At 40.0% G+C, this 25,278-nt stretch overlaps 1 pseudogene; it reads right to left on the bottom strand.

Annotated features, from left to right (window-relative positions):
* Positions 1–7,020: 7,020 nt before the first annotated feature.
* LOC111891497 (L-type lectin-domain containing receptor kinase V.9-like) lies at positions 7,021–9,313 on the bottom strand (annotated as a pseudogene).
* Positions 9,314–25,278: the final 15,965 nt, after the last annotated feature.

Below are 25,278 nucleotides of genomic sequence, written 5' to 3' on the forward strand. Positions count from 1 at the left end.
AATAGATCCGACACATATAAAATGCGGTTAATCCCGCCGTAGACCAAGCTATTATTCCAAAAATAGGTGAATACAACCAACTATCATTAAGAATTTCATCTTTGGACCAAAAACAAGCAAGGGGTGGAATACCGCAAAGAGAAAGTGTACCTAATAAAAAAGAATTTTTAGTAATTGGTAGATGTTTTGTTAAACCTCCCATAAGCACCATATTCTGACTTTTTTTTGGACAATATCCAACAAGAGTTTCCATTGAATGAATAACAGATCCCGATCCTAAAAACAATAATGCTTTGGAATAAGCATGAGTAATCAAATGAAATAAAGCACTGCGATAAGACCCCATACCTAGAGCTAACATCATATAACCCAGTTGAGACATTGTGGAATAAGCTAAACCCCTCTTAATGTCTTTTTGAGCAAGAGCTAAAGTAGCTCCTAAAAAAACTGTTATTATCCCTATCAAAGAGATAAAATTCATTATGTGGGGTATAACTATGAAAAGAGGCATAAGTCGAGCTACAAGAAAAATTCCCGCTGCTACCATTGTAGCAGCATGTATAAGGGCCGAAATAGGAGTTGGCCCTTCCATTGCATCAGGTAACCATACATGAAGGGGAAATTGTGCAGATTTCACAATCGCACCGGCTAATAATAGAATAGCACACAAAGTAACAAATAAAAAATTGACCTCATTATTAGAAATCAAGTTATTGAAGATTTGGAATAAATCACGAAATTCGAAACTCCCCGTTATCCAATAAAACCCTAAAATGCCTAATAATAAACCAAAATCGCCAACACGATTAGTTACAAACGCCTTTTGACAAGCCTTTGCTGCAACAGGTCGTGTGAACCAAAATCCTATTAATAGATACGAACATATTCCAACTAATTCCCAAAAAATATAAATTTGTATCAAATTTGAACTAGTAACTAATCCCAACATGGAAGTACTGAAAAAACTCATATAAGCAAAAAATCTCAAATATCCGTGGTCATGAGACATATAATTATCACTATAAATAAGAACCATAATTCCAACAGTAGTGATTAATATTAACATAATAGAAGTAAGCGGGTCGATCAAGTATCCGAATTCTAAAGAAAAATCATTATTGATAATCCAAGACCATACATATTGATAGACATAACTGCTATTTATTTGCTGAATAGACAGATTCATGGAAAAAATCATGACTATACTTAACAATAAAACACTCTGAAAAGACCACATACGACGAAGACTTTTTGTTGCCGTCGGAAAAAGAAGAAGTCCCAACCCTATTAACATAGGAACTGGAAGTGGAAGGAAAGGTATTATCCACGCATATTGATATGTCTGTTCCATAAAAAAAGTTTTTTATTCTTAATTAATTGTTTCCGATTCACCGGATCTTACCTCGTTCGAAAAAAGTCAATAAAAAATCAAGATATGCACTAACTTATTTAATAATTTTAAATAATTTTAGATTAGTATTTATTCTGAGTCTTTTCAGAATCGTTCAAATCAAATATTCAAAACAAGAAGTTACAATTGGTCAAATGAGATGACCAAGTTAGATATAAAAATGAATACTTATAACATGAAAATGCAAATCTAAATTATTATTACGAGAAATTCTCGTAATAATAATTTAGATTCATAGAGCAAGGATAAAAAATTACGCTAAAAAGAGTACTTGATGCTGATATGAATTATAGGATTAACTAAGGTCATCGGTCTAATGAAATAAAAACTCTTGAGTTTAGTTAGTTTCTTTCAACGCATTAACTAATTCATTATGGGATTGATTGTTTTCCATTTCAATCAAAACGATTTCTTAGTAAACGTTAGAATATTATAGATCTAAAATGAACTTTTTTTATCGAGAAAGGGTAAAAAACGCCTGAGATATTTTTTTATCAAACCACGTATCCTTTAACAAATTTATTAGTAATCTGATTCGAATTTCAAAATTGAATTTAGGTGTATTCTTTTCTCGAGTTTGACTAAAAAAAGACTCAAGTTTTTTAGTAGGCAAAAGTTTACAATTGAGGTATTTTATTAGTTGTAAATAAAGTCTAGAATGACGAAAATCAAGGTCTTTTAGGTTTTTTCTTTATTTTTATTAAATCATTAAGTTTCATTTCTATGACCTAGCAGATTCTAAAGATATAAATTTGAGAGGAGAACTAAGAGTTCCAAACCAAAAATTTTTGGTTTGACAAATCTTGTATGGAATCAAAATTTTATTATTTCGAGTAATTTTTGATCCAATTTAACGGATCTTTTACATATCTATATTTCTTTTTTATGAAGAGAATATTATTTATAGAAAAAATAGATAATGAATAAGAAATAATAATTTGTTTTGAATAATAGATGTCTTTCACATCCAACTATAACAATGATTTTCAAATGGCAGTTCCAAAAAAACGTACTTCTATATCAAAAAAGCGTATTCGTAAAAATATTTGGAAAAGGAAAGGATATTGGGCGGCGTTAAAAGCTTTGTCATTAGGGAAATCTCTTTCTACTGGGAATTCCAAAAGTTTTTTTGTGCGACAAACAAATAAGTCCTAAAATATTGGAATAATCGGAATGGATTTGACTCACAAATTTGGCTCAATACTTTTTGAATATGAAATTAACAATGGGCAGTCCCTATTCTAATCAATAAGAAATAGACCAGTACAAGATTTTTTATTTCTTTGTAGTATATTTTCACTAATATTTTTATGGTGGGGAGTCTTATTTTCCCCATCGACCTTTACAATAATGAACAATTTTTCTCTTTCTCGGGAAGGGCAGATATAATATTTTTAGTTCAAATTAATGGATTGTTGAAACTAATAGATTACATGGTAAAAAATTTTGGATAACTTTATGACTTCTTAATTTATAATTTTTTATAATTTTTAGTAATTACTATATGAAATGGATTTACCATATATCTCCAATTTTGAGCCCAATTAATAAAAGAACTCCATTGTTGAGATATTATGTATAACTAATCTGTCAATGTACAAATAATGTGTCAATTTGAAGTAATCCAAAATAACCTATTTTGGATTCATTGAGAAAATTTATTTTTTGTTTGAAATTTATGAAATCAGATAAACGAGAAATAATGAAGTATCAATAAAAGTAAAAAATGAAAACAGTTTTTTTATTCTATCGAGAGAATAATCTACTTACAAAAGTTGGATTTTAGAATAGGATAAACTATGTCAAAGCCCTAAGATAAGATAAATAAACAGATAAGATAAATAAACGGACACCCTAATAAATGAAACTAATGAACCTTCAAATTGACTTTTGAACTCATTTTTTTTATCAATTTGAGTGTTGACTAAAAAACTTATTTGATTGAATTGACTTGTTCAATATCGACGATTGAATATAAATAGGCTATTATTAGTTCGAGTAAGCCGCTATGGTGAAATCGGTAGACACGCTGCTCTTAGGAAGCAGTGCTAGAGCATCTCGGTTCGAGTCCGAGTAGCGGCATGACATATTCTAAAAGATATCCAATAGATCCTATAATAAAAATAAATTAAATTCCCGATTTCTAATTCTTAATTAATATTAATTTAGGGGATTCCCTCCCTTTTTTTTTCATTTTTATGATATTTTCAACTTTAGAGCATATATTCACTCATATTTCCTTTTCAATTGTTTCAATTGTAATTATAATTCATTTGATAACCTTATTGGGCAATGAAATCATAAAACCATATGATTCGTCAGAAAAGGGGATGATAGTTACTTTTTTATGTCTAACAGGATTATTAATCACTCGTTGGATTTATTCGGGCCATTTCCCACTAAGTGATTTATATGAATCATTAATTTTTCTTTCATGGAGTTTCTCCCTTATTCATATAGTCCCTTATTTCAAAATAAGAAAAAATTATTTAACCGAAATAACTGCCTCAAGTACTATTTTTACCCAGGGCTTTGCTACTTCGGGTCTTTTAACTGAAATACGTAAACCCACAATATTAGTACCTGCTCTACAATCGGAGTGGTTAATAATGCATGTAAGTATGATGATATTGAGCTATGCGGCTCTTCTTTGTGGATCCTTATTATCAGTAGCACTTCTAGTCATTACATTTAGAAAGATTTTTTATAGTTATAAAAGTAATAATTTCTTAAAATTAAATGAGTCTTTTTCATTTGGTGAAATCCAATACAAGAATGAAAGAAACAATATTTTTAAAAAAAATTACTTTTTGTCTGCTAAGAATTATTACAAGGCCCAATTGATTCAACAATTAGATTATTGGAGTTATCGCGTGATTAGCCTAGGATTTATATTTTTAACCATAGGTATTCTTTCAGGAGCAGTATGGGCTAATGAAGCATGGGGATCATATTGGAGTTGGGATCCAAAGGAAACTTGGGCCTTTATTACTTGGATCGTATTCGCAATTTATTTGCATATTCGAACAAATAAAAATTTTCAGGGGGCAAATTCCGCAATTGTGGCGACTCTAGGCTTTCTTATAATTTGGATATGCTATTTTGGGGTAAATCTATTAGGAATAGGGCTACATAGTTATGGTTCATTTACGTTAACCTCTAGTTAAATTCCAGAAAAGTTCTTACGAATACAAACGGAATACGGTGTATATAAAACACCTTGTGTCAACCGGCGACAACCGTGTGAATCAAGTCAAGTAGTGTAGTGATTCACACGGTTCTCGCAAAGACCAAGTATATTGGGTGAAAATTCAAATTCATATTTTGTTTTTACTTTATTTAAGATTTAAGAGAATACACGAACATTGTGTTTAACTTGTATCCCCCCCCCCCTTTAAAAGAGTTTAAAACATTTAAAAGATTGATTATAGGGGTATGACCTCACCTTATGTGGGTGATTCAATTGAAGATTCGCATAAGGATGAAAAGTTCCACGAATGAATTCCCGAGACACAAACGAGTCCTGAATGACATATAATGGCATATATAGGCATGTAATTAGTGTTTAAAACGACTAACATGCAAGGAAACAACCTTAGGGACTAGGAAACACTTGTAAGGAAGTGTTACAATCACATGTGATTGATAAAAGGGACTTCATGGCCACAGTAAGTTTTACGGCCAGAACACATAATGTGTTCACGGCCAAGGGAAGTTTACGGCCACAAGAAGTGTTTATGGCCGTAAACACTTAAAGATGATGCATTTTGGATCTTGATACATGCTTATAGGGTGTTTGTCTCATGAGGATACAAGAGCTTCTAATGAATAACAAGATGATAGAAGAGATACTCACACTTTGGATGACTTTAGGTTGTTTACGGCCCAAGAACAAGTGGGTGTTCTTGGTGAAAAAATGAAGATTTGAAGATCTTGAAGGAAAAGTGATGAATTCAAGGATGTGATTCATATGATTCATATGATCAAGAAGATTAACTAGAAAAATGGAGGAATTACTTACGTTTTTGAAGAGAAATGATGGATTCCCTTTATGATACTTGAGAGAGTTTGAGTGTTCTTGGTTGAAAGAGGTGAAAAATGAAGAATAAATGAAGGAAATCTTTACTTATCATGGGAGTTCACGGCCACCAAGAGTTTACGGTTGTAAATTCTAGTTTGCGGCCGTAAACTCCTTGTGATGGAGTTTCTGACTCTTTTGCAACCCAATGAACTTAAGCTGACACATACAATCTTTAAGTGTATTAGGCTTAGAACACTCAAACATACCCTTAACAATGCTAAAAGATAGCAGAAACAAGTCTGTCATTTGATTGGATTGATTGGCTTTACCGGATAGAAATTTTCGGGTTGTCACAACATCTCTTCCAGAAATAGGTTGCATATTCGAAAAAAACAGGAATGCTTTAGGCCTAGGCAAGGTTAGGCAACTTTTGGTAAAAGAGTGCTTTAGGAATCATGCAACCGTCTCAAGGCTTGATGAAACATTTTGTCAAGGTGCCTTAGCTTCATTTTATTGTAGTGAAAAAATTGTTTGGGAGTATTGCCCCGGTACGGTAGTACTCATGTTGATGCCCTTTGTGGATGCTTGTGTATGGATCCATTGAGACTCGTTTATATAGGGGTGTTCGTTTGGATGAATCGGTTTGATCCGATCCAATCAAGTGAACCCAAATTGATTTCAGTTTTCAAAACAAAGATCCAAATAGTCCAAACTAAATACAAATCCAATCTGATCCAATAAAATTACAATTCGGTTGGATCGGTTTCTAAAATTCGATTTTTTTTAAAAGCACATATAATTAGAAAATTACCCAATTTTAGAAAAGAAAAAAAAATAACAAATAACTTTGTTGTGGTTTAAAGTTTATAAACTACTAAAAAAATATATTAAGGAATAATATTATATAGATAAAAACTTTTGAAAGAGAATACATATTAATGTTTTTTTATTAGGTTAAACTTTTTGAATCTATTAGAAAAAAATAATAAAATAATAAATAATTATAGATATATATTAAAAATAAATAAATAATAAATTGTTATTTGGTTTTTTTTTTGGACTATTCAGTTTTTATTTTATAAACCAAAACCAATTCGAAATTCAAAATAATAATTCGGTTTTGTTAAAAACCAATCCAAAAATCCGAATATTCGAACCAAATAGTCCATACCAAATTATCTAATTGGACAATTCAGTTTAATCCAAATAATGAACAACCCCACGTTTATATAGTGTTTATATCATGTTTACAGTATAGGTTGTTTTAAAATGATGATGTTGTTATCCTATTGGTGTGTCCACAAATCGTTGAAGGTCACTTCATATTGAGAATAATGTTCGTTACTCACTAAGCTTTTTATAGTTTACTATTGTTGTTATATCCTTTGATTGTAGGTGCGGGTATTGATAGCAAGTATAAGGAGTTTACTTGATATCAAGATAGACATATAAAGACTTAGCAGATAGATACTTGAGTAGTTTTGGCGCATTGTAATGTAACACCCAGTTGGGTTAAATTTTGGTTTGTAAACTATGTTGTTATTTGCTTCCATCTTTGTTAGCATATAATGTGCATCATGTGTAAGAATCAAAAGTATTTTAAACAAGAAAATTTTCGGGTGCACTTCATACTAATTTTCGGGGTGTTGAAGATTTCTCTTCCATAAATAAAAAAATCACATTTGACATACTTGTTCCCATCACCGCCCTGAAAACATTAATGAGTGGATGATCGGTTCCAATGTCCCCGAGTAGTGAATTTGCGAAAAGTAAGAACTTGAAGAGGCATGGCCAAGTTGACTCCAATTGTCATCTCTTATCTTCAATACACCATTGAAATCTGGTGGCAATGGCTCCTTTCCTAAAAGGAACTTCAAAACTTGCGACATGCTCGGTCTCAGCACGGACACAACATGTGAACAAAGCAACCCCACCTTCAAAACCAACTCCATTTCCTCAGTTTCATAGTCGTCCCTTAGTTTCGGATCAACCACCTCAGAAAGTTGCTCCTTATACCAACAATCCCACACGTAATCGACCAAAATCACTGCCTCTTCGCGCCCTTGCAATTCCACAGGTCGCCGACCACAAACCACCTCTAAACAAAATGTTCCAAAAGCAAAAGTATCGGTCGCGGTGGTGGCTTTTCCTTTGCGAGCCAATTCAGGTGCTATGTATCCCAAAGTCCCAGCCAAATGGGTCGTTTTTGCATCGGTTCCATTGTTGTTGCCAAATCTTGCAAGCCCAAAATCGCCTAACTTACCATTCAATTCGGCATCAAGTAACACGTTGCTTGCTTTTATGTCCCGATGGATTATAACTTCACACCATTCATGCAGATATGCTAATGCTTTGGCTACATCGATAATGATTTTGACCCTTTGTTTCCATGTTAAAGTGGATTTGGGATTCGAATTGAATATGAACTTATCCAAACTAGTATTCGACATGTAATCATATACAAGAAACAATTCGCCTTTTCTTCGACAATACCCAAGAAGTCTGACCAAATTTGGGTGTCGTAACCGACCTATCGTGGCGATCTCCGCCACGAATTCCTTCATTCCTTGACTTGATGTATGCCATATCTTCTTCACTGCGACCTGAGCTCCTAAGTCCAGCAAGGTCCCTTTATAAACCTGACCAAAACCACCTTTTCCAAGCAGCTCACTTTCTTTAAACCCTTTTGTGGCGATGAAAAGATCTTTGTAGGAAAACCTGCTAGGTCCGTATTGAACCTCCCAACTTTCAAGAGCTTCTTCGAGTTCGAATTTACGTTTTCTTCTTTGGAACAAAACAATCGCCAATATTGAAATCGATGAAAGAACCAGTAACCCACCTAAAGATAACCCAATTTCTAAAGCCATTTTTTTCTTTTTGGTTGATTTTTTCTTGAGAGGTAAAGGTGGGATCTTTGATCTATCGATTTCTTGAGCTTTTCCATTCATTTGAAAACTCCAACCAACAATGTAAAACGTCTGAAGAAGAACCCCAGTGGCTGAAGTAAACCCAACGTACATTTCTTCGAGTAAAAAAGGTGACAGATCTTTCTTCCAAGTTACAAGAGGTTTTTGTGGTTTTTTAAGGGAAGAGAAGCTAGTGTGACATTCAAGGTCTTTTCAACACCATCGTAATCAACCCATGCTCGGATTTCTCAGGAGGTCGCAAGAGTTAGGGTTTGAAAGCCTCCATTCTTGTAATAGCCTGCTGTTGCAGCGAACACAGATTCTATACTGTTTATATCAAGACCCACATGGTTGCCATCCATATCGTCAAGTTCGAGGTTTCTAAACGTGTCGAATTCAACGGCGACGATGTGATTTGAGGCGTTTCCGTCGTTGGTACGGTTAAAGAGTCCAAGATGCTGCGAAGAGGATGCATCCGTCACTGCTTTTGATGGAGCAATCGCAAAGGTCATTCCGTGGAACGTGAACAGAGGGTTTTCTGGTATGATTCCAAAGACGAAAGAAGTGGAGAACGACAAAGCGTTGCTGGTGTGGGAGTTTTTGAACCGGAAAGGGAGAGAGTAGAAGGTGTGACCGACGCCGAACATCTCGGTGTTGTTGCTGTGAACCACTCGACCATCTGGTTGGATCTCTCGTACACCATCGAGCTGCGAATCTTTGAAAAGGAAGGAGAAGCCATTGTTGTCTGTGGAAACTGTGGATGCTGCTTCTACTCCAGCGAGCAGAAGCAGCAGTAGAAGAAGAATGGGTGGTTGGATCAAGATCATAGATGAAGTATGGAAGTCGGTTCTGATAGTTGGAAAAGTTGAGATTATTAGTTATTCAATCCTTATGATTTGGATTAGCAGATAGGCTTGGTGAAAGGGATCTCTTCGCCGTCTGGAGCAAAGCGAGCTTGTTTCACCAGTCAATGGTCTCCCGTTTACGGCAGTGCAATTTGGGTGTTGGTCAAGGACGTATCGTTCATCTATATCACGTTGCTTAACAAGTATACATGTCGTGGCAATTCCTATGACTACTCTCATTCTGTCCACATGAATAATGATTAAATAATTGTGAAACTTGTCTATGATAGAGTAACAATGGTTAAGTTTACTTTATGTATTTTAGAGTCAAATGTAGGCGTTAATTATTTGGATAAAACCGAATTTTTCAATTGAACAATTTGGATTGGACTATTTGGTTCGAATATTCGGATTTTTGGATTGGCTTTAAACGGGTCCGAATTATTATTTTGGATTTCGGATTGGTTTTGGTTTATAAAATAAGAACCGAATAAACATTTATTATTTATAATATATATCTACAATTATTTATTAATTATGTAATTTATTTGTTCAAATAGGTTAAAAAACATCACCCGATAAAAAAACATTAATATGCATTTTCTCTCAAAAGTTTTCTATCTATAAAATACTTAACTACAATATATCTTCTTAGTAGTTGGTTTATAAATTTCAAATCACAAATAAATAATTTGTTTTCATTTCTTGTGTAAAATTGGGTAATATTATAATTATATGTCATTTTAAAATGTTTTGGTTTTTGAAAACCGAATTATAAAAACCGATCCAACCAAATTGTAATTGGATCGGGTCGGATTGGATTTGAATTTAGTTTGTACTATTCGGATACATGTTTTGAAAACCGAAATTAGTTTGGATTCACTTGATTGGATCGGATCAAACTGATCCATCCAAACGAACACCCCTAACTATATGAATGGTCCTACCGTCCGTTTGGGATAAGTTATGTGTTTGGAACCTATTTTTTTTTTTTAACTCCAATCACATCTACATTATTGTTTTGTTTGGCTTTGGTTCTTAACATATATGAAAAGACTGTTTTGGGTTCCTAACATAACTAATTTATCCTTACTAACATTTTCTTAATTTTTTAATTTAATAAAAGAAACTGTTAATTTAAAAAATGACTATAATTACCATTTTATCCAAAGGTTTTTCCATAAAATAGCCATAAATCAGAAAAATACCAAAATATCTATCTATTCACATGCCATCATCTGCGAAAATATTCATGGTCTGTAATTTTTTTTCAACGGCCAAAACAAACAATGTTTTCAATCCTATGAAAATCTATGTCATCTGCGAAAGATGTTGTCATCTGTGAAAATCTATAAAAACCAAATATTGTATTTTTTGAAAAAGTATGTATTGTCTTGTCATGTTGACTGCAAAAAACAGAGACCATATTGCGAAAATCAAAATCAGTACCGTGAGAATCTGTATAATGTAGAGTGTGTTATCTTATAAGAAATTGTTTTGAAAGAAACACTTTCCACATCTAATTGTTTGATTTTTGTAGCCAACTTTTTATACATTTTTTGTCTAATTTCAATAGCAAATTTTTCCAACTTACCATTTCTGCTTTTGTTAAGATAACATAACTTCAAACATTCCAGATGAGTATTTTTGTTTGTGTCAGTGGTTCATGGCAGTGAGAAAATGAGAAATTGATATATGTTAGACCATTTGTTAAAACTTCAGTGTTGAAATGTTTGTAGATATAAATTTCCCATATTTATACAAATTAGTCAAACAAATGATAGATTTGGATGATAAACCTAATATCAGCATGTCTTTCTAACACCCTACATTGAAGTATGTTATATAGATAGTTGATGAGGGTGAAGTATGTTATATAGATAGTCGATGAGGGTGAAATATGTTATATTGATTAGTGACGAGGATGACGTGAAACATTTAAAAATAATATTCATAAAGTTTCAACTCTTACATATATATATATATATATATATATATATATGTGTGTGTGTGTGTGTGTGTGGATAATAATCTAGTGGAGGAGACACAAATTGTTCGATAGATTATCGCAAATCGATCTGTTGCTTGTGGGAACCAGCCTAGAAGCGGAAAAGGGTCTGGTAGCATAAGAGGAAAAAACTTTGTTAAGAACATATCCAATAGAAGAGGTATTCATAATAAAGCATGTAAACATACCTATCAAAATGATCCTAACAATGTTGACGGATATGTTACATATGGAACAACAATACAACAATAATCATTCCACAAGTTGTCTATGAAAACTAGTATACATGTAACATCCCAAAATTCAAGACCAAAAATTTCATTTTTAAATAAGTGGTTATAAAAACCAGTAGTATAAAAACATTCATAATGTAATCCCATGTCAAAGAAGTATGTCAATAATCAAAAACATGCCATCATAAATCAATATTAGAGTATAATCCCAAAGATCTCATGTGCGGAAAACGTAGTGTGATGCGCTGCGATCCTGCCAGCTTCTTTCCTTTTGAAAAAGAAGTACCTGAAACCAAAACTGAAAACCATAAACACGAAGCTTAGTGAGTTCCCCCATCAAAGCACACACCATACAATAACATACTGTCAGGCATACCGGGGTGCCCCTACCCTATCAGGAATATCTGGGTGCCCGACCTACCCTGTTGAGCATACCAGGGTGCTCAACCTACCCCTGTTAGGCATACCGGGGTGCCCAACCTACCCCTGTCAGACATACCGGGGTGTCCGACCTACCCATGTCAGGCATATATCTGGGTACCCGACCTACCCTCAGGTTTATCTTATCCGGTTTCGGGGACTATTTCACCCCTACCACTACCACATAATAACATATCATGAACATACTGCTATGCATTCATGGGTACTGTCTACCCCTTCGGTATCTTTCAACCGGTATCTGGGGACTATTCCACCCCTACTACTACTAACACATATATCATAGCATCCTAGCACATAAAGCATATCAGATAATGGAAAACCAGACAATTATCACAAAGACAATCATCTCAAACATAATCACTTACTGGTGGGCCGACATTGGTGCCTTAGACCCACCTCTACTGGAAGGTAACCCATCTCACATTGCTGAAGTCCTGTGGACAAAACTCAAGCTGTTGGATGATAGATTTCTGAACTGTCAACATCAAAATAACACCCAATTAATAGTTGGGGTCTAATTCATAACCTTAAGTCCATGTTTGGGGTAAACGACTTCTTTACCCCCAACTTAGTTTGATTCAAGCCCAAGGCCCAATCCAAAGGCCCAAAAGACAAACAATGAACCAAAGCCCAACATGTGGCCCAATTTTCCAAATTGGGCCCAAACCTCTACATGGTCTTACCCTAAGGCCCAACCGGTTATTACAGTCCAAATATTTGGCATTCCAATGGTTCAACATCTCATAATCATCAAGGCCCAGTTATGGTCCATCTATGGCCCAGTTTTCCAATTTGGGCCCAAACCCCTCACATGGGCCTTACCCTAAAGCCCATTCAAATATTCTAATCCGTATGATTGTTCTTGGATGGCCCATCAATAGCCCAATCACCAAAGCCCAATAAAAAGGCCCAACTTAAGGACCAAGCAAGATTAGGGTTTTCACATAAAATACCGATTAGGGTTAAGTGTTTCTTACTTAACCCATTAAGGATTTAATCCATTAAGTCCATCACTCTAGTAGATAAATCATACGGTGTGATCGGGTGGGATTCATAATTCAATTCCAATGGCCCAAAATGCGGGTCCAGATAAGTCCAAACCAACAAATCCAAAATTAGGGTTTTCTACCCTAATTAGGGTTTCCAACACAATCACATTCCAATTAATCCATTAGTTAAGTTTTTAGGTTAATTAATTATTAATTAAGTTGGGCACCACTGTAACGACCCGTCTCCGGTATGATGATTCCATAGCATTTATTTTTGAAGTTTGCAAGAGGGACTCGGCGAGTTCATAGCCTGACTCGCCGAGTAGGGACGGGATTTCGAGCACGTGTTAGCTGGCGACTCGGCGAGTCCATATTCTGGACTCGGCGAGTCTGTCTGTCTGGGAGAAACCCTAAATCCCCGGGTTGCCCACTATTTAAGCCACCTTATAGCCTCCATTCTCGCCTCCTTCACCCTTAGAGAGCTGTGAGAAAACCCTAATTCGTTCTTGAGTGTTTAAGTGATCTTGTGTGCATTTGTGAAGGCTTGAAGAAGGAGAAGAAGAAAGGAGCAAGGAGAAGAATTGTAGAGCAGAGATTCAAGGGAAAACAAGAGCTCTTTAAGGTATTCTTCGGATTTCCTTCCCTTTTATGCTTTAAAACCCCCTCTAGATCTAGTTGATGCTTTTCTCAAGCCTTATGTTGATATGGAAGCCCTATTATGCCGAGATATCCTTAGATCTGTTCATTTAGGAGTTGTAGAGCCCAGATCTATTGCCTTTATGGAGCTATTTTGCATCAAAACCCTAGATCTACCCTTTTAAGTGCCTTTTTAGCCTTTATTCTCTTTTTCATGTGTTTGTACATGTAAAGTTGGAAACTTTACGTGGTAAATCAGCTTATTGGACTCAGATCTATCATTTGTATGTAATGGATTCGAGCAGAATCGAGTGTAGAATAGTTGCATGGCTGTGACTCGGCGAGTCGGAAGAACGACTCGGCGAGTCGAGTCGCGAGTCCCCGATTTCTTCCTTTTGAGCGGTGTCGAGTGGGACCAGTGAGTAGTGGAGTGGACTCAGCGAGTTTGAGGGTAGACTCAGTAATGGAGGGACTCGGCGAGTTGTTCATACAACTCGGCGAGTCCAAGGCAATCTTCTTAAGCTCAAGAACAACTCGTCGAGTTGTTCATACGACTCAGCGAGTCGGATGAAGATTGTCTGAGTTCTTGGATCGAGAGGGTACTCGTCGAGTCGATGCCATACTCGACGAGTAGCAGCGAGTAGGGTCGAGGAGTGAGAATAGGGACTCAGCGAGTTGGCGGCCCAACTCGGCGAGTCAGGTCAACTGAGAGTTGACTTTGACCGAGAGTTGACCTTGACCGAGAGTTGACTTTGACCAAGGGTAAAAGAGTCATTTTACCCAGTGCAGTGTTTAGTATTTGATTGAGTGTGTTTATGGACTTGTAGCCGGGGAGATACCGGAGCAGCAGCAGTTAGCTTCCAGAGCCATACACACAGCAGCCAGTTCACGAGGTGAGTTTCCTTCCAGTAGGATCAGGGTCTAAGGCCACAATGCCGGCCCGTTCAGTTAGTAGTAGTTTCAGGACTCCGGTCCAATGCAGTAGTTAGTATGTTTGACGCCTTCGTGGCTCAGACAAGATGTATGTGTTTATGCTATGTTCAGTCAGTTAGCTTCGGACTTCGGTCTGATGGAGGGGACAAGGTCCCGGTCAGTCAGCTTCGGACTTCGGTCCGATGGAGGGGACAAGGTCCCGGTCAGTCAGCTTCGGACTTCGGTCCGATGGAGGGGACAAGGTCCCAGTCAGTCAGCTTCGGACATCGGTCCGATGAAGGGGACAAGGTCCCAGTCAGTCAGCTTCGGACTTCGGTCCGATGTAGGGGGCAAGGCCCCAGTATGTGCTTTATATGTTCTTGTATGGTATGTGGTAGTTTGGGGGAGCTCACTAAGCTTCGTGCTTACAGTTTCAGTTTTGGTTTTAGGTACTTCCGCAAGCAGAGGGAAGAGCTCGGGATGATGGCATCGCACACACCACAGCTTCAGCTTTTATCCTGGGAGTTGATTCAGTTTTTGATTTTGATATGACATAGATATGATACAGTTTTCCGCACAGTGTTTTTATTATGTTTGGGATACATCACGTATGGTTTTATGATATGACACTCAGATTATGGTTTTTGGTTATATTGAAAAATGAAATTTTTGGGTCGTATTTTTGGGTCGTTTCAAGTTGGTATCAGAGCCTTGGTTTGAGGGATTCGGATACACTTCCGGGTGTATCTGAACTCAAACTAAGGGGAAATAAAAGGATTTAAAAAAAAAGAAGAGAAAATGTTTTCTAAAGAATTCTGAAAGCACTTAGAAAGAAAGAAATTTTTAAACGAGATAAGGGTGTGGTGGATGTGATCAGCCGAGCTCAAGTAAGTACTCCCAAATTACCCATACAAGTTATTTGTTCAGTTTCAGTTCCAGTAGAACAGCATGCTAGTATAGGACTAAGGATCTAGGAGGATGCCTTATGTGCCTGATTTATGTGTTACAACTTTATGAGTATTGCATGCTAGTATTGAGTAGACAGCAGTAGGATAGCCTGTTTAGGTTATGCCTGATAGTATGAGCTTAGCATTATATACTAGTACAGTTTCTCATTATGAGAATAGTTTTGCCTGAGTATGTTTCCTTTATCCGAATGCTGCTTGCTTCGTGCTTTGTGGGGTTCTGAGTGATGGGAGTTAGCCATTTGGTGAACACGTCACACCACATGTGATCAGGGTTGAATAATCCCAGAGTGCTGGAATTGGCTCTATTGCGCAACTCTCGTTTGAGTCCAACCGTTATAGGGACGAGTCTTTTACTTAAAGGATTATCTGATCCTCATCACATGTGATGGTGTTCAGGTGGTGGCTAATTAGCATTATAAGGAGACCTTCAGCAGCTGAGGACTAGTTGAGTTGAGTCTGAGGTTTCCCTAGGGCAAGCCTAGGATGAGGGTAGTAGAGATCAGTAGTAGTAGAAGTGACTTGGTGGAGTCAAGGCAGTTCTTGAAGAAAGTACGGATAGATGTGGAAGGTAGTATGGGCCCGTACTACTGAAAGCAGAGGATCCGTACTCGAATCAAGAAAGGCTGAGACAAGACCAGGGAGCTAGTTGTAGTATCAATGATCCCTTGAGATATTTCAGTTTTCTGATGTAGTTGTGATGTGTTTCAGAATGGTGGTTTTGCGTTCGAGACCAGCAGCCGGCAGTGGAGGTGCCGGGGAGGGATCAGGTTCAGGCTCGGGGGATGAGCGCATGGATGAGCAGACCCGAGAGTTTCTTTCTTCGGAGATTACGCGCATCATTTTAGAGCAGACTCCTGTGATCTTCGGTTCGATCAAGGAGGGAATTCTAGAGCTGATGGATGAGAGATTGCGCACCTTCCGTGCCGAGGTGGCGGCCATGATGGGGTCGCGCACCCTTACATTCAGGGAGTTCAGGGCATGTGGAGCTTCGGACTATCATGGGGCGCGGGACCCCATAGCGAGTACTAGATGGTTGGCGGATGTGGCCAACACTTTCCGCACTAGCAGGTGTCCCGAGGGGGACAAGGTCAGATTGGCGTCCTGTCTTCTGAAGGACAGGGCACGGGATTGGTGGGAGGAGGTCGGACATTCCATTGGAGATGACGCAGCATTGAATGCCATGAACTGGGCTGATTTCTCTACCAGGTTCAGGGCGGAGTTTGCACCGGTTATTGAGGTGCAGCAGTTAGCTAGGGAGTTTCAGGACCTCACCCAGACTACAGAGACAGTGGCGGAGATCACCGCCAAGTTCAGGGAGAGGGCTCTTCTCGTTCCTCAGTACGTAGCTGATGAGGAAATGAAGAAGGCCTGTTATCATGAGATGTTGCGGAGCGATATCCGCCAGTTTGTGAGCCAGTCCAGCTGTAAAATGCTAGATGACATGATTGCTAGGGCTCGGGAGAGGGAGATTGATCTCGAGATGGAGAAGAAGAGGAAACCGGAGGCGGTTTCGGGTTCAGGCGGTTCGGGCAAAAAGCCCAAGGTTTCAGATCACAGGTCCAGGGGACAGCCGAGCCACGGTCGATGTGGTAGGTGTGGGAAGATGCACGATGGGGTGTGCAAGGCAGGGAGTTTCGGCTGCTACAAGTGCGGTCGGATTGGGCATTTGAGTAGGGATTGTACGGCCCCTGCTACTGTCGTTGCAGCATCAGATCTGATTTGCTTTCAGTGCAATCATAGGGGACATAAAAAGTCCCAGTGTCCGAGTTTAGCTGCAGCAGGGAAGGTGGCTGCACCTACCCCTGCTACCTTGAGGATTACAGATGGCCGGCAGGGCCGAGCCGAGATGCCAGTGGCGAAGAGCAGGGCGTTTTAGATGACAGCAGAGGAGGCGCGAGCGACTCCTGATGTGGTGACGGGGTCGTTCTCTATGAACGGCATTTCTGCTATGGTATTATTCGATTCGGGGGCTACCCGATCATTCGTATCGCTTGCGCTTAGCAAGAGATTTAGTAGAGCTCCAGGGGAGCTGGATTGTCCATTAGAGGTTGAGATAGCAGATGATAGGACTGTGAGGGTTGGCAAAGTGCATAGAGGGTGTTCTCTTCAGTGGACCTGGTACCTATTCCCCTGCGAGGGAATAAGGTTATTGTGGGCATGGATTGGCTAAGCCCCAATGGGGCGGTGATTGATTGTGAGCATCAGCTAGTGAGGGTTCGCACTCCCAGTGGGGGAGAGTTAGTGATTCAGGGCGAGAGGCCACATCGTGGACCGACCTTTTGTTCCGCCGCAAGGGCGAGGCGCTATGTTCAGCAGGGTTGCGCCGGTTTTGTAGCTTACGTCTTGGATGCCCGGGAGAAGGGCAAGACGACAGTTGATGATGTTCCTATAGTGCGAGACTACCCGGATGTGTTTCCCAAGGATTTGCCGGGGATACCTCCTGAGAGGCAGGTTGAGTTCAGGATCGACCTAATTCCTGGTGCGGCTCCGATAGCCAAGGCACCGTATCTACTAGCTCCCCCTGAGATGCAGGAGTTGTCTACACAGCTGCAGGAGCTGTTAGACAAGGGTTTCATTCGGCCGAGCAGTTCGCCTTGGGGAGCGCTGATCCTGTTTGTGAGGAAGAAGGATGGGTCGCATCGTATGTGTATAGATTACCGGGAGTTGAATAAGGTAACGGTGAAGAACCGTTACCTACTTCCGAGGATAGATGATTTGTTTGATCAGCTTCAGGGAGCGTCTTGGTTCTCCAAGATCGATCTATGCTCCCGTTATCATCAGATGCGGGTTAGAGATGAGGATGTACAGAAGACTGCTTTCAGGACCAGGTATGGTCATTATGAGTTTGTGGTGATGCCATTTGGGCTCACCAATGCTCCAGCCGCGTTCATGGACCTCATGGATCGCGTGTCCAGGCCGATGCTGGATCAGTCAGTGATAGTATTCATAGATGATATCTTGGTATATTCCAAGACGCAGGAGCAGCACGAGGAGCACCTGCGGGAGGTGCTGGAGGCTTTGAGGAGGGAGAGACTTTTCGCAAAGTTCTCCAAATGTGAGTTCTGGTTGCGCGAGGTGCAGTTCCTTGGTCACCTCGTCAACCAGAAGGGTATTTTGGTAGATCCGGCCAAGATAGAGGTCGTGATGCAGTGGGAGGTCCCGAAGTCTCCATCTGAGATTCAGAGCTTCCTAGGGTTGGCAGGGTATTATCGGAGATTTATTCAGGATTTCTCCAAGATAGCTGTGCCGCTCACCCGACTGACCAAGAAGTCGGTGGTATTTCGTTGGGGGCCTGAGCAGCAGACAGCGTTCGAGACCCTCAGACAGAGATTGTGCGAGGCTCCGATCCTTACCTTGCCATAGGGAGTAGAGGACTTCGTAGTCTACTGTGATGCCTCGATCACAGGTATGGGAGCAGTGTTGATGCAGCGAGGCCATGTGATAGCTTACGCCTCGAGACAGTTGAAGCCTCACGAGGCTAATTATCCTACCCATGATTTAGAGCTGGGGGCAGTTGTGTTTGCCCTCAAGATTTGGAGGCATTACCTTTATGGGGTCCGTTGTACTATTTACACGGATCACAAGAGTTTGAGGTACCTTATGGATCAGCCGAGTCTGAACATGAGGCAGAGGAGGTGGTTGGATGTGCTAAAGGATTATGATTGTGAGATCCTTTACCATCCAGGGAAGGCCAACGTGGTGGCCGACGCCCTAAGCCGCAAAGTGTCGGCGGCCCCTATTAGAGATCTGTGTTTGAGGATGACAGTGATCACTCCGTTGTTGGAGTGGATCAAGGAGGCTCAGGTGGAGGGCCTCAAGGAGGAGAGGCAGAAGTGTGAGAGGATAGTGGGCCGAGTAGCCTCGTTTGATTATGACAGTCGGGGATTGCTGACGCTTCACGGGAGGGTGTGGGTACCATAGTAGGGTGGAGTACGGCAAGTGTTGATGGATGAGGCTCATAAGTCTCGGTTTTCTATCCACCCAGGGGCGACGAAGATGTATCGAGATCTTCGACCTGATTATTGGTGGCCCTGCATGAAGCGGGACGTCGCCTGGTACGTTGAGAGATGCCTGACCTGCCGGAAGGTCAAGGCGGAGCACCAGAGACCTCACGGCAAGATGCAGCCGTTAGACATTCCCGTGTGGAAATGGGAGGACATCACCATGGATTTTGTCACCAAGCTTCCCAGGACCGCATGAGGAGTGGATTCGATATGGGTAGTAGTGGATCGGTTGACGAAGAGTGCCCATTTTATCCCGATCCAGGAGAGTATATCAGCGGAGAAGTTAGCCGATATCTATGTGCGAGAGATTGTGGCACGTCATGGAGTGCCGGTATCGGTGGTGTCAGACCGAGATGTCCGTTTTACATCCAGATTCTGGAAGCGGTTCCACGACGAGATGGGTACTCGTCTCCATTTCAGCACCGCTTTCCACCCTCAGACGGATGGGCAGAGCAAGAGGACGATTCAGACTCTCGAGGACATGCTTAGGGCATGTGTTCTAGATTCCGGTGGCAATTGGGATACGTATCTTCCGTTAACGGAATTTTCGTATAACAACAGTTATCATGCGAGCATTGATCGACTTCCCTTTGAGATGCTTTATGGGAGGAAGTGTAGGACCCCGATTTGTTGGGGCGAGGTCGGTCAGCGAGTCATTGGGAGCACAGAGGTGGTGCTCAAGACGACCGAGTTGATCCAGCAGGTCCGTAGTAGACTGCAGACTGCGCAGAGTTGGCAGAAGAGCTACGCCGACAGGAGGCGTTCGGACTTGGAGTTCCAGGTGGGAGATATGGTCCTTCTGAAGGTCTCACCTTGGAAGGGTGTCATCAGATTCCGGAAGAGGGGCAAGTTGGGCCCCAGATTTATTGGTCCTTTCAGGGTTTTGGCTCGGGTGGGTCGGGTTGCTTATCGGTTAGATCTTCCTGAGGAGCTTAGTCAGATCCACAACACTTTCCATGTGTCTCAATTGAGGAAGTGTTTGGTGGATGAGTCAGCAGTCGTTCCCCTAGAGGATATTCAGGTTGATAGCAGCCTGAATTATATCGAGAGGCCGGTCGCGATTCTGGACCGGAAGACAAAGACCTTGAGGAACAAGGAAATTCAGTTAGTGAAGGTGCAGTGGTAGCACCGGAAGGGGTCTGAGTGGACGTGGGAGGCTGAGGAGGAGATGAGAGAGCATTACCCAGAGATATTTGCAGATTCAGCCGTAGCAGACTTCGAGGACGAAGTCTGAGATAAGTGGGGGAGAATTGTAACGACCCGTCTCCGGTATGATGATTCCATAGCATTTATTTTTGAAGTTTGCAAGAGGGACTCGGCGAGTTCATAGCCTGACTCGCCGAGTAGGGACGAGATTTCGAGCACGTGTTAGCTGGCGACTCGGCGAGTCCATATTCTGGACTCGGCGAGTCTGTCTGTCTGGGAGAAACCCTAAATCCCCGGGTTGCCCACTATTTAAGCCACCTTATAGCCTCCATTCTCGCCTCCTTCACCCTTAGAGAGCTGTGAGAAAACCCTAATTCGTTCTTGAGTGTTTAAGTGATCTTGTGTGCATTTGTGAAGGCTTGAAGAAGGAGAAGAAGAAAGGAGCAAGGAGAAGAATTGTAGAGCAGAGATTCAAGGGAAAACAAGAGCTCTTTAAGGTATTCTTCGGATTTCCTTCCCTTTTATGCTTTAAAACCCCCTCTAGATCTAGTTGATGCTTTTCTCAAGCCTTATGTTGATATGGAAGCCCTATTATGCCGAGATATCCTTAGATCTGTTCATTTAGGAGTTGTAGAGCCCAGATCTATTGCCTTTATGGAGCTATTTTGCATCAAAACCCTAGATCTACCCTTTTAAGTGCCTTTTTAGCCTTTATTCTCTTTTTCATGTGTTTGTACATGTAAAGTTGGAAACTTTACGTGGTAAATCAGCTTATTGGACTCAGATCTATCATTTGTATGTAATGGATTCGAGCAGAATCGAGTGTAGAATAGTTGCATGGCTGTGACTCGGCGAGTCGGAAGAACGACTCGGCGAGTCGAGTCGCGAGTCCCCGATTTCTTCCTTTTGAGCGGTGTCGAGTGGGACCAGTGAGTAGTGGAGTGGACTCAGCGAGTTTGAGGGTAGACTCAGTAATGGAGGGACTCGGCGAGTTGTTCATACAACTCGGCGAGTCCAAGGCAATCTTCTTAAGCTCAAGAACAACTCGTCGAGTTGTTCATACGACTCAGCGAGTCGGATGAAGATTGTCTGAGTTCTTGGATCGAGAGGGTACTCGTCGAGTCGATGCCATACTCGACGAGTAGCAGCGAGTAGGGTCGAGGAGTGAGAATAGGGACTCAGCGAGTTGGCGACCCAACTCGGCGAGTCAGGTCAACTGAGAGTTGACTTTGACCGAGAGTTGACCTTGACCGAGAGTTGACTTTGACCAAGGGTAAAAGAGTCATTTTACCCAGTGCAGTGTTTAGTATTTGATTGAGCGTGTTTATAGACTTGTAGCCGGGGAGATACCGGAGCAGCAACAGTTAGCTTCCAGAGCCATACACACAGCAGCCAGTTCACGAGGTGATTTTCCTTCTAGTAGGATCAGGGTCTAAGGCCACAATGCCGGCTCGTTCAGTTAGTAGTAGTTTCAGGACTCCGGTCCAATGCAGTAGTTAGTATGTTTGACACCTTCGTGGCTCAGACAGGATGTATGTGTTTATGCTATGTTCAGTCAGTTAGCTTCGGACTTCGGTTCGATGGAGGGGACAAGGTCCCAGTCAGTTAGCTTCGGACTTCTGTCCGATGGAGGGGACAAGGTCCCGGTCAGTCAGCTTTGGACTTCGGTCCGATGGAGGGGACAAGGTCCCGGTCAGTCAGCTTCGGACTTCGGTCCGATAGAGGGGACAAGGTCCCAGTCAGTCAGCTTCGGACATCGGTCCGATGGAGGGGACAAGGTCCCAGTCAGTCAGCTTCGGACTTCGGTCCAATGTAGGGGGCAATGCCCCAGTATGTGCTTTATATGTTCTTGTATGGTATGTGGTAGTTCGGGGGAGCTCACTAAGCTTCGTGCTTACAGTTTCAGTTTTGGTTTTAGGTACTTCCGCAAGCAGAGGGAAGAGCTCGGGATGATGGCATCGCACACACCACAGCTTCAGCTTTTATCCTGGGAGTTGATTTAGTTTTTGATTTTGATATGGCATAGATATGATACAGTTTTCCGCACAGTGTTTTTATTATGTTTGGGATATATCACGTATGGTTTTATGATATGACACTCAGATTATGGTTTTTGGTTATATTGAAAAATGAAATTTTTGGGTCGTTTCAACCACCAACTACCACCTCAGGTAGTGGTGGTCAATGGCGGCTCACGGCAGCGGCCACCACCTCACGGTGGTGGTGACGGATCTCCTTAATCATTTCGATCAAAATACAATATTACAACAAAATATCCAAACGAACACACACACACAAATGACACATACACACACTCAGCCACCCTTATGGCGACAGGCGGTGGTTGGAGGTGGCAGCCACCACCTCACGGTGGTGGTGGTGGCTTTTCTCTTGAAATTCGGTCAAGCAACATCCAAACACCACTTCACTGAAATAAACACACACATACACTCTTTGCCCGGAATAGGAACACAGCCACCCACCTGGTAGCGTACGACGGTGGTAGTAGCATGATTGGCGGCAACAGCAGCAACAGTGTGACATCCCCTAATTTCTCAGCCAGAAAAGACCGATTTAATTTATGATTTTTAAAATAAAATCATAGAAATCTTTTTAAAAGATGTTGCGGAATTGGTCCCCAAAACAAAACATGATAAAAGTTTACTAAAACCTTCTTTTAGAAATGTATAGCTTCATTTCATATCAAAACCTCGGGATGTCGTGATTCTTCATGTTCTTATGGATCTTTGTGATTAGAGTGTTTTTGTGTTCTTGAAGTCGAATTTTTCCTTGATTTGATCCATAATTCGACTTTCTCTCTCTAGAATACTTGTTTGTACCACTTTCTCTCACTAGAATTTGGTTCATATTCACTTTCTCTCTCTAGAGATCTCCTTGATTTACACTTTCTCTTTCTAGAAAACTCAAGTTCATAACATTTGATTCAAAAGAAAAGAAGCAATTATGGAGAAATGGTTGGTTCGGAATGAAAGTTTTCTATACGTATACACTTCTTTTGAATGTATTCTTTATCAATTGACTGTTGGATTGCAAAGTGAAGATGCACTTATGTCAAATGGAGAAAGGGATGGAAAGGGAGATTTCATTGGTTATCCAATTTATCAAAACAAAGATTTGTTTGATCGATTGATTACAACATATCAAGAAAGACGAAGAAATAAGAGGAATGGTGAAGTCATTAAAGGAATTCTTATTGCTAATTGTAAACCGGGAAGAAATAGACTTGAATATTATGCAAATTGTCGTGAAGCTCAAGAACATGTTCTTGATGATGTTCATCGTGTTCATGATGTTCAAGGAAAAGAAGTTCAAAACAATGGAGTTCAATGTGATGTTCTTGATGTTCAAGAAAAAGGAGTTCAAGTTGATTCTCAAGATGAAAAAGTTTTTTGCTCAATTGGAGTTCAAACTGATGATATTTTGTGTTCTTGTGATTCGTTTGAAGGAATGATTCCTTATCGGAAGTCGGTGATCCAGGAAAATCACAAGTATCAAACTCCAAAAAATTTGATTCAAACTCAAAATGTTCATGTTGTTGAAAGTGGGCTTGTTCATGAAGTCAAGTCTTCAAGATGCAAAAAGATGAAAAAGAAAAAGAAGAAGAAGATGAATCGAAAGAACAAGCGGGTTTACTCTAAAAAATCGTCATATATTGTGAAGCCAAAATCCGTGAAGCAAATTTGGGTTAGTCCAAACCCAAATGTGTTGGTGGTTCTTTTGAAGATGTTCTTGGATCGTTGAAGAACACAAAGAACACGAAGAACGAGTTGTACATCTCGCATGATGGGTGGTACAATGTTCGATTTGGAGATTTTCTCATTCCGACAAAAGAACCAAGATCTTCCAAATTTGATTCGTTCGTTAAAAATGGATCTCGATTCGTCAAAAAGGTATCTCAAATTCTCAAATGGATTCCAAAACATCCATGATTTTGATTCATATTTTTCGTTTTTCAATTTTTGATCGATTTGCCTCATTGGATCTAATTCGTTTCAACCTCATTGATTGATCCATCTATTTTTGTTTAGATCAAAAATTGAGCTCAAATTTAAAGTTCGTTTGTTGTTATTGATCCAAACTAAAGTCCAATTTCCTTTGTTTGTCACTGTTCATATAATTTTTTTTAGCCCAATGTACAAATTTGTTCTCTATACATTTGATTTCGAATACAAGCCCATTTTGTGACAATGAATCTGTTCATTGTTCATCATTTTAAGCCCAAAAAAAAGTCGATCTATTACTGTTCATCTTGATAAAGCTTCATCGGATTCATCATTCATGAATATCGATTCCTTCAATCGATCAAAGTCTAATTGTTATTGGAATCGTAATCTGATTATGAATGGAGTCGTTCTTGATTTAGAATCGATTCAACTTAAAATCGATCTTCTTTACATATTTTGGTCGTCATGTGACTTGTACACCAGCTTTATATGGTTGTACAATTGTATCAGTTCTTCATCGTTTCTTCTATAACGCATCTGCTTATAATCAATTTCTTTTCATTCTATCAATTTCATTGAATCGTTTTAATAATTGATGATTTGATTCATGTCAAGAAATTTCATGAAATCTAATTTGCTATCGATATTGTTGATTTGATTCAAGTTGACTTTCTGAAGTCAAAATCAATGTTCTTGACAAATCAAAATTGAAATTAATTGAAAAGGAAGATAGATCGGATTTGTGTTTGATTTCGAAACCAACATGATGTTTATGTTTGGTAATTAGATTGGA

The sequence above is a fragment of the Lactuca sativa genome, chromosome 4 (assembly GCF_002870075.4).
Source record: "Lactuca sativa cultivar Salinas chromosome 4, Lsat_Salinas_v11, whole genome shotgun sequence".
NCBI lineage: Eukaryota > Viridiplantae > Streptophyta > Magnoliopsida > Asterales > Asteraceae > Lactuca > Lactuca sativa.